This window comes from Mastacembelus armatus, chromosome 3 (assembly GCF_900324485.2).
Source record: "Mastacembelus armatus chromosome 3, fMasArm1.2, whole genome shotgun sequence".
Taxonomy (NCBI): Eukaryota; Metazoa; Chordata; class Actinopteri; order Synbranchiformes; family Mastacembelidae; genus Mastacembelus; species Mastacembelus armatus.
This window is the reverse complement of record NC_046635.1, coordinates 25,934,504-25,949,867: the sequence shown is the minus strand read 5'-3', so window position 1 is coordinate 25,949,867 and position 15,364 is coordinate 25,934,504.

Genomic DNA, 15,364 nt, shown 5'->3' with positions numbered 1-15,364 from the left:
CAATCCATCCCATTATATCAACCAAATCACAAGTCAGAAAAAATACAGATAAAGTGTGTGAAGGAAATAGGATGCTGCACATTTGGCAGATACAGTATTCACGATGACTTCTCTCATATCAGCACAAATACACTTCAACACACACTTGTCCTGATCTCCTCCATTGCTCCTTCACAGCTTTCTTTCACTAATCAGCCTTTGTGTTCCCTCTGTTCACCTCTTTCCTCCTATACCTCCCCCTCTGTCTCTCCTCCTTTGTGCTCATCTACAAGGCGATCAAATCATCATATGGAGAAATCCTGGTCATCCAACAGGGCCAGGCAGAAAGGTCATGGAAAGAGTCCGTAAAATGGATGAAGCCTAATGATTAGCTCAACCTTTACCTAATCAATAATCATTTATCCAACAATATCACCGGCAGCCAAAGCCCCATTTGCCATTAACCTCAGCAGTGAGGAGAGAGGCAGTATTGTTTCCTCTGGCAGCTTTATGGCACTCAGATGAGTGGTAGGGGCTGAGATGGAAGCTTAAGGTTGGATCTTGATGGCTCAGATCCTATTAAGGGACTGTAGGTATTTTAGCGTAGCAGTGTCATGTAATTACCCTTCTGAATGATTGACTGTGACACCGGTCATACTGTTGAAATGGTGGACAGCTTTTTTATTAAAGGATGTAATGATAAAATGTATCTTATATGATATTACTTAATCAATGTGCTATTGAAATTATATTAAAATACCAAATTCCAAAAAGTGGAATTTGCCTCTGTCAAACCAAACTTTCAACCTGAATGTTTTTTTTTTCTACTCAGTATTTCTGTATTGTTCCTCTGCTGCAGTTTTAAGAAAGAAATTAATAATATCTGTTCATGTTTTATTTAGCTTTTATTGCTTTTTAAAGCAAAAATGCAACACATAATGGGACATGGAGAAAATCTCTCCACACAGTCGCTCTTTCTCTCACACACATGCATGGAGCAGCAGCAGGCCCTGTCTCCTCTGTGTCTCTCCATGATGCCATCTTCATCATAACCTCTCCCTCTTTATTGCCTTTAATGACTCCCCCTCTCCTTTCATTAATTCTCTATCGATTCTCCCTGACGTTGGCTGAATTATTTTCCAATTACAGCAAATAAAAGAAAAGAAAAATCCATTGCAAATGCATGCCTGCTTGTGTGTGTGTGTGTGTGTGTGTGTGTGTCTGTGTGGTCATGTATCTACACCAACATTTAAAGTACTGCACACATATAATACATACCTACACATCTAACAGTGTTACGGTTATTTTTCCAGCATTGATACTATTTGGTGCATGGTCCTCTGGAATTCATAGCAGGTATTTTCTGAGGTCAAACACACTTTTACACACACTTTTACACACACACACACACACACACTCACACACTCACATAGATGAGGGGGAATGCGAATGTGTCGGCAGAGAAAGAGTGGTAAAGGTCACAGGAAGCTAATGGCTCCAGCTATCTTACATGGAATAAGTTCAGACACTTTTGACAGGTTTGTGTGTGTCACAGAGGAGTAGGGGCCAGACGTGAGCGGAAAACAACACACCGGCAGACTCCTTGTTCACACACATCCTTTGAGAACACACACACAGATACGTACCATGCATAAAGCGTTTGTGCAACTGCAGAAACTACAAAATCATTTAATATGCTCTTTTGAGAGTGTGAATGATGCTCCCAATACCAGATAGATTCAGTTGCAGAGTTATCCTCAGCGGTCCATCAGATGGCTCTAGTTAATACCCACAGGTCATTAATTACAACAATTATTCACCCTCATATCGCAGACACATATCGACTCTTGTTTTTTCGCCTCAGCCCAGGTTGTCTGACGATGCACCCAAAAGGCTCAATGGGCAAATAAAGTGAGTGTATTAAGCATGTGCGTGTTTTTGCGAGTGAATTGGGGATGGAAATAGATTTCTACCTGCATGGGTATCTTGAATTGTTTATTGCATACTGTACAGTGCACCAAGCCCCTCTGTTGTCCAATTAGATCATATTACTCTGAGGTAGTGTCAGAGAAAGTGATGGTTAATGATGAGCCTGATACAAATGTGCAAGTTGTTTTTTTTTTTTCAGTCACATTTGTCTCATGACTTAAGAGACAATAAGAGGAAATGAAATTAAGCTGTAATATACATTTATCTGAGAAGTGTTTTGTTGTTCTGTTGTTTCTTCTGTTTTAGTAAATGAGAGCCATATGTAATCTGCTTTGTGCACAAGTCTGTGTGAATGTACAGCATGATATGTTCTGACCTCTTAATCCAAAGTGTGCATTTGCTTGTTTTTACAGTATGTCCACCATCGTGTCCGCCTGCATGTGTGTTTAAATGTGTTGCTGGGTGTGTATAGTTGGATGTGTGTGTCCTGACCTCTCCTGCCCTCTCTCTTCCATCCCTCCTTTGAGAGTGTGTGTGATATACAGAGCTCTAATTGTCAGGTCTGGCCCTCACATTCCTCGCCTCGACCAGCCTACCAACACTGTGTCACTTTAACAACCGCGAATTATCACCACGATGGAGATCTCGGCTTCACAGTGGCTCTATGAGAATATAGATACATTTCCTTCAATAAATTACCCCCCTCCAACCACCAGCACTGCACACCCACACCCACCCGCACAACTTACTACTTGTTCACAGCCCTACCCCTCCTTCCTCACATTCACTGCTCTTTGACTGACGTTTTTACCACAATATTATTGCGTCTGCTTCAAGATGGGAGAGTCGTCACTGCACCAAATGTAGCTAAAGTATCCATCTAAAAGGGGATGAGATGAATCTAGCCCCTCTGTGTCATTTGACCACGGTTATTGATTCTCACAGAGCCGAGCGGGATCAGAGCGGGTTTCCCATAAAGTCTGCAGCCACAGGGACTGCAGACAGGAGAAGAGGACAGGACATAAAGAGGATGATAATACGTATGCATGTCTGGTGACTGAGGAGTGTTTCTTCTAATAGCATCTGTTCTTACTTAATGTCTGCTCAGGCTACAATCTGCTTCATCTTTCACAGGCGCATCAGACTCTTTGTGTAGTTGGAGTGTATTTAATGAGGATATGTTTGATGCACTGCATTTGTTCCTCTTGCTTGGCTGTGAAATAAAATTTTCTATTGAAGTAATAAAGTTTAAATGAAATCAAGGCAGAAGGTTCTATATTTTTTCTCCAAAAGTATTCTCTATCACACATAATAATCCAGCAGAATACACCATCGGAGTTCCTAAATTTACCCCTTAAGCCCCCTGTAAATATGGGGTACAGTATGTACAAAGTCATTTTCAGACTGGGGCCATTAGATCCCAGCCTGCCATGTGGTTCATTTTTATATCAGTGCTAAACAAAATAATTCCAACCACCCAATCGGATGCAGGCTAAGTACTTCAGCATGGCCTTGCGAAGAGAAGCAGTCATCTTCTCCAGCGGACGGGATGCCACGTAAGTGTTTCAGTCTGTCTTTATAGAAGTCCAGGCCAGCTCCGCTACAGGCTTAGCCAGGACCGGGGGTTTGGTGTAATGAAAGGCAGATTGAAAAAGGCTCTTGATTGATTTCCTACATCTTGATCTGATATCCTGAATTAATTACTTGAACTTGAATAATATATAAAGGAAAAATAAATATAGAACACTCAGGGGAAACAAGGAGGGGGCTTCAGTGCTGCCGCCGCCGGTGCTGTGGCTATGTGTTGTACAGATACAGTATCTCTTGGTCAGTCTCATACCCTCTTCCTCTAGAGGAAAGCATGTGTGTGTAACCTATTTAATGTGTGTGCTGGTACAGACAGTTGTGTTACATGTATGTGTTGCAGTGTAGTTTTTTCTCTTTGTGGGTGGTAGGAGAGAAAATAAAGGTTTGTTTGGGTGACCACATAATTTAGGTCAGTTTTCAGAATGTTAGTATACCTGTTCCACAGTGAAGGCAGCCTCATTAAATTCTGAAAGTGTAAAGTAGATTTTTAGATTCAGTGTCATGATGTAGAATAATGATCAAGCTAAATTTAAATCCAAACGGGGTGTCCTGATAGCCGTGTGGTTACAATGATGTCGGCAGTTTAAGTCCAGAAGCTGACATTTGTCACAGTCTCTATCTCTTCCTCCCTTATGTCCTGTTCTCTTCTCTGCAACAGACTGATGAAATAAAAGTAAAAAATATCCCCAAAAAATAACTTTTTTGAATTTTGTTTATTCAAACTGGTTGAATTAAATGTCTCTTATGACATTTGATATTTATTAAGGTTTTGCACCTTGTTTTTTTGCACTAAATACTGAAATTGGAAAAAAGAAAATGGCACCCCTGAAAGTTGTGTGTTTGATGAAATATGTATTTAAAGCTGTTCCTGTCCAACAACACATAACATAAAACAGAATGGGAATTTATATACTGTAAATATCCTCCGCCAGCGCTGCAGCAGAGGGAACTGCGGCTGACATTTAACATAAGGAGAAAACAGGATTAAACTTTGTGGCCCTGCTGTCAGTCTGGCATCCTTTGAGACATCATTGGCATTAAAAACATGTGAGGAAGGCGAGGGTGTTTTTACATTGCATCTCTGTTTGGGATACTAGAGGAGAATGCTATCATGTTTTGGGACATGGAAATTTGTTGATGTAGCGGAAGATGGTTAAGTCCACACTAATTCATATTTTTATATTGCCAATGGAACAAATAACTATGTGTAATGTAAAAAAGTGTCACTTACAATGACAAATCCACAGAGAATTATCACTCAACTCTGTAGTTCCCCTCAGCTCCACAAACCCTTTTTGTGTCTGTCAGCTCATTGTTTTGGTTTTGCAGCCCACAACTTTACTGTTTTGGGTCAGTCTCACTGCTTTTATCATTGTAGTAGGCATCTATTTTTCATAACAAACCATTCTATGCTCTCTGCCCAGTACTGAAACACAGACAGGCAATACTTTGAGCAACTAGCAACTAATTAAAGATCCATATAATTCCCTCGGGGGTTGGTAGAGACAAAACAGACTGAAACTTGTCAGGTAACCAGACACAACTATTAAATAAATGGCATTGTTTTCTCTGCTGAATGTGGAAAAATCTGTAACTAGTACTAATACTCTATGTTTACTGTAACTACTTTCCTTGGTGGTGATATGTCACCATTATATTATAGCTTCTTCAGCTACATCAAAGGCATCTAAGGAAATTGACTGATTAACAAAAACCATATGGAGACAGTAGAGGAAAACAAACATTTTTCACAATTTGATGACATTTAATAGAACAAGGAGCTGACCAAATTGTAAATAAAAATATCAAGATAATTGATAAAGCATTTGTTAATTGCATCCCTGGCTTTTTGTATTTAGCAACCTTTGCCTAACTCTGCATAAAACTACTTTAAACTCATCTCACTGTGTTCATGACAGTAGGTGACAGCTTTCTTATTGATAAAACAAGAATTCTAGTTTCCCCCCCTACAATAAAATATTCTAAACTGCAGCATCATCCACATATATTTCAGGTGCTGGGGATCCAGCTCATTCTGTTGTGGCATCAGAGGAAGCATTAAACACTCTTCCTGCTCATCTTCTCCCCTCAGCCAGGAGAAGAAGGATGAAGGGAAGGTGATGCTGAAAAAGGGAGGGAGGGAAGCTATCAGCCTGGTTCAATTGGACGACAATACTCTGCCTTTCTTCACTGCCACCTATTTTGTTCACCCTCTTTTGCTGCTGACACTCAGATTATCATAAAAGACTGCCATGCAGGTGCTGATTTACAGGTGGCTTCAACCAATCAATCTCAAAAGTTAAGATTAACAGTAAAGAATCCAAGCTTCCTTTTCTCTGTCCTCTCACTAGCTCTTTCTTACCGCCTCTGAGTCTTACTCATGAGATGTTTTCTCAATTTCCCTCCCTCCTATTTTGTCTATATATTTTAGTCTAAGTGAGAAATAAAAGGGGAGGCCTTTAAATTTCATAGCTTCCAGAAAACTCTTGTAAGTTTTGATTGTTGTTCTACTTTTCCTTTGCAACCTCTCAGCTGGAGGCTTCAGCTCATGATGTCGTTATACATGACACCCTGCTCTCAAAATACCACCGATGCCTTTAGATGAGCTGCACTGTGATCTCAGAATACAAAAACACCCCTGACTGATTTCCTTATTGATGCACGCTGTAACTGAGATCAGCCTGTGTACCACCAGCCCAAGGCCTCACTCATCCTGTCACATTAAAAGTGCTTACACTCGGGCTGAATATACTAACAACTAAAACGGCCATAATATCTCTGGATATTTTAGGATAATTGTTATAACTTATGATAAATACTTTTTTTGCTTCCACAAAACTTGTTTTATGGCGAGGATCAGCAATGTCATAAAGAACGAGGTGCAGCTCTTAATCACTGGGACAAATACACCATTAACTTTTGAATTCATTTCCTGAATCTGCATCGGTTATGGTAAACTCTTCCTCATTACAGAAGCAGATGCTTTAAAAGCCAGACTGGATGGGATCAAAGGCCAGCAAGGGAAAGAGCGACTGGCTCCCTCGCTCGGCGCTTTAGCTCATTTTCATTATCATCCACTGACTAAAACATGTATCACATTATGCGTTTAACAGTTTAAAAGCTCCTTTTTTCTCTGGCACCTTAAACACCTTTTCTGTGTTAGAGGATGTCATCATGGCAGAGAGCCTTGCATCAAGTCAATCAAATCACCTGCACTAAGGATGACAGAGCTCAGAGTGCATCTGATGGAAGGGAAACGGAGACACATGTGGACAAGTGTAGATCTTCACACACATACCAAAATACACAAATATGAACTATTTTCCTTTACCAGCTATGAAGTCAAGCTGTTTGGGAGTGTATACAATATATTTGTGTGCCTGTGTGCTGGGCAAGGCCAGAGAGCCAAGGAGGCCAATGGTAATGTATTTTCTCCAAACAAGAAAGATTGCTGAATCTCTGCCTTGTGGAGCAGGAGGTGGGGGTTAGGGGGTGAGGCAGAGAAGAAGGGGGGTCTGCGTAGGGATGCCGGGGATTCAGGTATATGGATGGCCTAAGGAGCTTTCCATCATTCATAAAGCACGGCCGCTGTATGCGCCCTGACGCTGAATTGATCTTGCAAAAGAAGCAGGGTGGCAGAGCGACCACTTCATTAGTCTCCCTGAGCTACAAATCACCTGCTAGCACTATGGCACTCAGAGGTACCGGTGTTACCCAGGCTACATTACTAGACTACAGCCTGAACAGTCTAAAGTGACCGGCCATTCGTGCAGCCATTATGAGTGAGTTATGTAGCAATGCAAAAATATTCTCTACACATCTGGTATTACTGTGGGTCACAGTCAACACTCCTACGATAAATGTGCAAGCTCTAAGTGCAGCATAATACGCGATGTAAAAAGCTGTGCAGCTGGAGGCTCATTTTGCATTTCTGGTACCAGTTTGTGCGACAGCGTCCCTGGTGATTTTTTATGACAATATAAAGTATGAAAGCAGTGTTCAAATAGGAAGTGAGATCACTTCTTTGAAACAAAGTCGTGCTATGCAGAATAGCCTTTGACTGCTTTTTTATTATATTTTGTGTTGCACGTCCATCAAAAAAGGAAAAGTGAAGAGCAGTATGTAGAACTCAATAGCTGAACTACAGGTATTGTGGAAAAGATGATCTAACTAGATTTTGGAGTGGGCTGCTGCATGGTTTTGCATATCAAGTCAGGAAAATGGTGAAGCATTTGGCTGCTCAAGTGCTTTTAGCTTTGATCAGCTGTTCGTGGCACAAATGGCTTTGTTTCTCTCATGAAATGTGCAAACTAGGCTGCACAGGGTGATTGTTATACATGCATGTTTCAGACTCTCCAATAGGTTTAATTCTACTTTTAACAGTTTCTAAGTTTATTGCATTTATTTTCTTATTAAAAAATGTTTTGCTTGTCTAAGAGAGACATACATGTATTTTTTTACAATTTCCTATGATAACCCTTCACACAACAAAGGAATGCCTTTTATTCATAGACTTAGAAAGAGGGAGGATAATAGTGAACACCATGTATTATGAACCTATAAAGAATAAACCTGAAGGTAGCACCCTTTTCCACCAGGACGACAGCTCAAAAGCGAAATTTACAGAAAATTACAAAGAACAACAGTGAAACAATTACAGTTTCTCTTATTGTGGTTTAGATTATTATATGATTATATCAACCGTGTCAAGTAATTACACTTCTGTACAAGTACACATTTTGTAGGAAATGTAATTGTGACCAGCTTATGCTTTCTATTATCATAACCATGATATGATATTAAATGTATATATTTGTCAAGTTCTAAACATGTTGATACTGAAGGTTTATAATAAAGAGATCAGTAGAATGTTCACAGACAACATATTTGTTTTCTGCCAGTCTTGCAGGACAACATTCACTTGTAGTGAGTATTTTTAGGCACTCACAGCACTTGGTTAAGGTTGGGGAAGGATTGTGGTCCAGTTTAATACAGAAAATTTCACAGTGACTTCACATACAACATGTTTACATTTAACCAAAACCACGATTTTTCCCTTACCCTCATCCAAGTCCTTTGGTTGCCTAGACCCAACCACAGACCGGACTGTGGAATGTAAAATCTGGTCTCAGTTGTGACATTTGTATGCTTTGTACGCCTGCCATCCACCCCATCCACTTCAGCCACTGCTGCTAAAAGTGGCGCTCCATTCATTTAAAACAAAAACAAAATGTTGCCACTGAACATAATCTGACAGTGATTACTTTTGCAGGATAGTACCTTTGCTGGTGAAGTTTAGTTGTATTTAAATATCATTTCTCAGTGGCAGGTTTGGACTACAACATTCACTGAGATTTTGAAAACAACTACCTTGATGAGCTAATACAGGTCATAAGTGCTGCATTGGTATACAGCCTTTCAGTCATCCTGACAGAAGCATCATCCATTTGGTGCAATCACTGCCACACTAATGCAGAAAAAATTACAAATATAATTAATATGTGGTAAGTGACTCATTGCTAACAACTGATTTAGATATCCATATATTCTTAAATATTGTTATTCTACCATCAGATGACAAAAACTATTGAGCAGTTATAAATCATGACAGATCAAATACTGTGGTAAGCCTGATTTTAATTAATTGTGAGTAACTTCATGCCTCTTGATTTACATGCAATTACATCCAACTATTGTTAGTGCCAATGCAGGAGGTATGGAGAGCAGGATTATCAATGACACTTCCTGTTAAAGGCTTTTATTTTGATATACTTCCACCTTCCTACCTGGCTCCAGTCCATGCTCCAGCTTTATCAGCTCCAGCCAGCTCCTCCCACACACACACCTGCATCTCACTGTGCAATCAGCCAGCCAATATAAAAGCCACTGCTCTGCAGTTACTTCTTGCCATGTTGTTGAAGAAACTTTTTCTCTTGGAGTATTTTGGTGTTTGTTCCCTCTGCTTGTGTCAGAAGTTACCTGTTTTTTCCTCTTTGGACTCTGACCCTGCTTGGACTGGAAGATTAAGACTGGTTTGGGACTCAGGTTCTCTGGACTTCAGGTAAGTAACCCATTCCTGATTCTCTTTATGCTGTTTTGTACATGTATTTCCAGCCTGCTTCTGGTTTTGGTATTTGGTGTTGTCTGCATTGTTTAGCTAACCACAGTTTATCTGGCTTTGAGCAGTTTGTGCTTGCTCCCCAATGCTACTTTCATATGTGATGTGGACTCAAACTGCTTATGTCCTGCTCTCTGTGTTTGTCTATGGAAATTACAGTCACCCTGTGTAATAGTGCCTACCTGTAAGCTTAGTTAGGCTTGTGTTTCAATGTGTGATTAATGCTGGTTGTCTGCCATCTTCTGTCAGTGTTGCATTGTCTGCCATTTTGTGTAGTCTGCTTACTCTTTGCCTCTGGATGCCAGTTGTTTAGTTAAGTCACTGTTCACTTCTCACCTCCCGTCTGCATATTGCTTCCCTAGGTTGATCCTTGTGAACAGACTGAGTGGGAATTTAGGCTTCCATCTTTTATGCAAGTGATTGTCATTGTCGCTTAGTATCACAGACTTGCAAATCAAATGTACTTCCTCTCTAGCATTTTGGTTGCAGTCCACAATAATAATTGGCATTAAGAAGAGTATGAAATTTATAAATAAAAAAATACTGCAGTTCATACGTTTTTAACAAAAGGCCAGGTCTACCTCCCATTACTGTATAAATACAGTTATATCACAAACAAATGAAGCCTTAAATTTAGCTTTAGCACAATCATTTAATGTTAAAATATTTAAAGTTTTAAAAGATTTAACATTTGGACTAAACTTCTATTACCAGTGGTTTCCAAAATCCCAGTGCTAGCCAGTCTTACATCGTTGAGTTACGTTATCAATGCCACATAATTAGTCCAGTATCGTCTTTATACTAGAAGCTCAGAGTAATGATGCCAAGCAGTCCGAAGGAAGATGGAGCACTTGCTAAGGACTTGGTTTGTGATCTCTGAGGAGGCAACTTCACAGAGGCAGGGCACAGCGAAACAAAGTGTGAAGGCCTTCCATGTACACAAATCTTGTCAGTGGTAATTGATCGCTGCTGGTCACCAGCACAGGACCCGGGACGAAATCAAGTGGCTTCTCCATAAAACAATGTCAAATATTGATGATATTTCTCTTCCCTGCCTCAAGAATGAATAGCCTCATCCTCGCTGTAGTTTTGATGAATGTTTGTTATTGCCTTCCCCTCTTGTTGTCTTTCTGTTGTCATTTTCACCAGCTGCTTGCAATGATGGAGTGAAGGTATTTTCTGCATTTTTAAAATTTATTTTTTAACCACTTCACAGCCAGCAAAACTAGTGCTTAATTCCTGATCTTGGAGGCTAAGAGATTGTGTCACTATGAATCAAACTTAAAGTTAACACACGATAAATTTTGAATAACTTGCTGCAGTTTTCTTGGTCTTCTCGTGTCTTTTAAAGCCTGAGATCTCTTTATGTTATGACAATTGTCCTTCTCACAATAGACGCAATAGACACGGTGCCATGCTACAAACACTGTTGTGCCACTACAGAGGCAAAATAGTTGAGGCATTTGACTTGGAAATATACAAAGTGAATTCAGTGCCTTTCTGGCTCTTCTCTGCCTTTTTCCCCAGTTTCATCTGTCAACATCTTTCTGTCTTTCTAAAAAAACAAACTATTCTCCCCCCTCTCATTGTCTATTTAAACTTGCATGCCCCCCATCCCCACCCCACAGCCTTCCACACTCTATTCCCTCAACTGTCAGCACTAGAGGTCTAAAAGCTCATCTGGTCCACTGTTTCACATCAGAAACGGTTTGTGTGTTTGTCAGTTCTAGGTCTTTGGGAAAATAAAATGAGAGAGACAGAAAAAGAGGACAGAAACAACATATGGAGTTTATGATGAATGTGGACGGGACAGTGCGTGTTTTCTGTGATCAAGTGTGTGTGGGGGGCACTGACTATGACACACACATACACATGCGTAGACTTATAGACACACATTCTGACAGTTCATGTCTGACTTGTGTAGCTTAACAAATGCATCAGAAGGATAGGCATCAATTATTCAATTCAGTTGCTTTGGAAAAGTGTGGCTCTCTGTACATTTGTGCACATGTTGAAGGGGGTGGGTCAAACAAGTCCCTCAAGGTTAGGCCCATTTGGGAAGCAAGACCTTAGGCTAAACGCTGAGTAGTGGGAGTAGGAGGGCAACACTAGCCCAAGGGGAATTTGGAGTCAGGTAATAGAGCGATCGTCACCAAAATGTGGTGATGGGTCCAAATGTCTTCATCATTTACTCAGTCACAATTGCCAACATAATTACACTCAGAAGATTGTCATAATATCATTATCAGCATTTCATGAAGGTCAGTGAACTTTTGGAGCCATCGTGTTCTTGTGTGGGATTATTCTTTTTTTCCTCAGTGGTGCATGCCCATGCGTAAAGATTCAGTATATAAAATACTGATCAAGCACGTTGTCTTTTCCTCTGTCTACCTAATGTTCAGCACAGTGGCTACTGAATAATGTCAGCAGACAGCTGCATAACAGCAGCCTTTTTTCCTATTTTAATTACCTGCTGAAACAATGACATATTTTTATTTGTTCTTCACAAAATTCCAGATGCACAAAATGTTATAATTTAAAATGTTGCCCAGGCTAGCACATTTTATTCTTTTTGAAGGTGATATTCTTGATTGTTTTTTTTTTTGTTTTGTTTTTTTGTTTTTTTTAATAGTAGAATAGCGTATTCTGCATTACTGTGGTCGGATTTTAACAACTTCAGCAAATAGAAACTGCAATCGAAAGCACATAATCACTCTATTGTAAGTGACACTGCAGTACAATTGTCACTCTCAATCACGATATAATTTTACTCTTTAGCACAGTGCTGGAATATACATATTGTGTTATGGCCACTATTATTTCTCCTACATTTATAGAGCCTTGAGTTCAACAACATAACAGAGCATTTGAAAAGCCATTCACATTTCATTTTCAGTACAATGCACTTAAAATGGCATATATGTTATTATGTTTAGTGTAACTGGTATTTATTATCATGCATAGTCACCTATTCAAATGGTTTCTTCTTTTTCCTGATAATGCCATAAGACAGCACAAAGAGAACACATTTGTGGTTCTAATTGAGGATACTTATTTACAACTAACTCTTACCATCACTGCTAGATCTAATTCTAACCTGAACCCTAAAACTAAGTCTAAACCTTCAAAAACCTTTTTGAATGTGTGAGATCTAGTCAGTGTCCTCACAGACATCATATTAAACCAATGTTGTCCACACAACCTTAGACACACACACACACACATAAGTGATGCCCCAAAACAAGCAATCTTGTTTGTGCAGTGTATATGTCTGAGTGTTTAAGTATTTGCATTAATTGTGTATGTGTGTATATATGTATTAGAGTGATAACCCGCCAAGGAGACTCAAAAGAGGCAGCTAATGGACTCCAACCACAGAGCACTTGTCACACAAACATTTCTGCTGTCACAGCAGTTTATCACACATAACACACTGAGACATCCCTCTACACACACAAAAACACTCACACATGCACACTGTCCCAAAGCACCCATTTGTCCCAGCTTGCAGAGTGGATGGGAGGGGAGCTGAGCTGAGAACAAAGGAAAAGAGACAGACAGAAAGAACAGTTGTGTTTTCACAGTTGTTTTGGCAAATCTGATGTGACAAAGTAAAAAGGAGGTTTCTTGCCACCACACTGCTCCTGACTGAACACATACTTGACCATAAGTGGCTATGGGTGCACACATTAACTGTTTGACAGAAATTGATCAGTTTTAGACTTTTATGATTAACCACAGTGCAGAAGAAGATTTCCTACACAATATCATTCTTTAGAAAATAATCATTTGAAGAAATGTGTGTGTTGTGTGTGTGTATATGTAGCAGGTTGTGTTGATGAGACACATAGAAGTTTCCTTTGTGTCCAGTTTGAGTCAGAAATGTCTGTGGCGGCACTTACAGGACAATGCTGTACACACACACACATGCGAACGCACGCGCACACACACACACACACAGCATTTCTCGCTATGTGTGTGTATATATATATATCTTTTACACAAAGAAAAAAAATCTCACACATATGCACTACCTGTATATGTATTAGCTCTAGAAATGTTGGATACTTAGTGGACTGCCACATATATCTTTCAAATATATATATTATGAAAAATAATTAAGGGAAAACTTAAATTTCACATCAGTTCTTGAAGAATATTATTCAAGTTGAAAATCTTACATGCTACAATCGGTGCTGTTTGTTCTGACAGTCACTATGAAGATTTCATTCTGGTACCTTTGGATATGACATAGAGGTCTGTGCAGTCTTCTGAGGATATATTTCCTTAGACCATCACTGACCCACCATCAAACCAGTAATACTCAGTGATGTTACAGGAATCATAATGTTTACCACAGTGTCTCCAGACTCTTTCATGTGTGTCGCATGTGCTCAATATGAACCTGGTCTCATCTGAGAAGGGAATGGGGCATCAGTGGTGAACTTGCCAGTTCTGGAGGATGTTGGGGTGAATGGATGGATTGACATAGTATTGACCTTTGACACAGAAGACCGCTGTTTGATTCCTGTTTGAAACTCTTGAAACCTGACTGTTCCAAAACCTTAAACCATGATGGAAAAGGTACTTTAACCATATCAAAGTATTTGGTATATCTGTACACTGTGTTAATTATTGTATGAAAGCTGATAAAGGACTGCACCTGCTGCCATAGGGATACTATTTCAAGACACACTTATGTGGCCATTTTACTGCCACCGCTATTTCACTACTACTGCTCTCTTAGCTTGTAGCCTGGAGTATGTCTCTATCACATGATTCCTTTCTCTCAACTGCTTGTTTGGTCTTTTCTTTAAATCTTGAATCATTAGAAGACTTCACCATGTTTGTCTCCACTGGATTCTTAGTTTCTGACTATCCATAGTCTAATCTCTCCTTATCCCTCCAGTCACTGATTTTCTTTCACTGTAATATTCAGGCTATTAGTGAGGCTAGAACTGTGCTCATACACCTGTGTCCACATATCACTCTGATCTGGGTCTCTGACTGTAAGTTAGAACAAAGATTCTGTTTTCCGGGAGTTTGAATTACATTTGATTTCGAGTCTAGAGGACATTTTTGAGTTTGAGATATACTAGTACAGCGGGTTGATAAAACACAGTCCAACTATTGCCAACTGCCTCAGTCTTGTACAATCGGTTAACAGATGTGGATTTTATTGGGAAACTGTTCATTTGTGAGTGTCATTTATATACTTTCCAAAAAGAAGAGTAATTAAAATAAGGTTCTGTTATCTTGTGCAGTATGTGGAAGGATGATCAAACAGGATGTTTTTTTTTTTTTTTTTAAAAAACCCAAAACTTTGAGGATCTTAGCAGCACATCAACTGTACACAAGAGAGAATTATCTGCATCAGGTGTTGGAAACAAATCTAAGCAATCCTCACACTTTTCCCTAGTTTGCTCTCTCTTATCTCAGTTTTCTGTCTCAGGCATCTTTAGTCCTTCTCTCTGTATCGTTGTCTCAGTTTCATTTAATGCTCCTCCTGGACCACAGCTGCCGCCCAATCCTCCTCCCTTCCTGACCCTTCATCTCTCCGTCCTTTCTCACACACATGCTCTCTCCATGCCTTTCTCTGCATGGCTGGGCTAATTGAGTATCTAAACAAACTAATTAATCATGGGCGTCCAGTGAAGACGGACAGGTCCAGAGAGGTGATGTTCATCAACCCCCCCCCCCATTTTGTTTCCTTAATCCCCACTTGCAGTTTATTTTGCTGAATGTGCACAT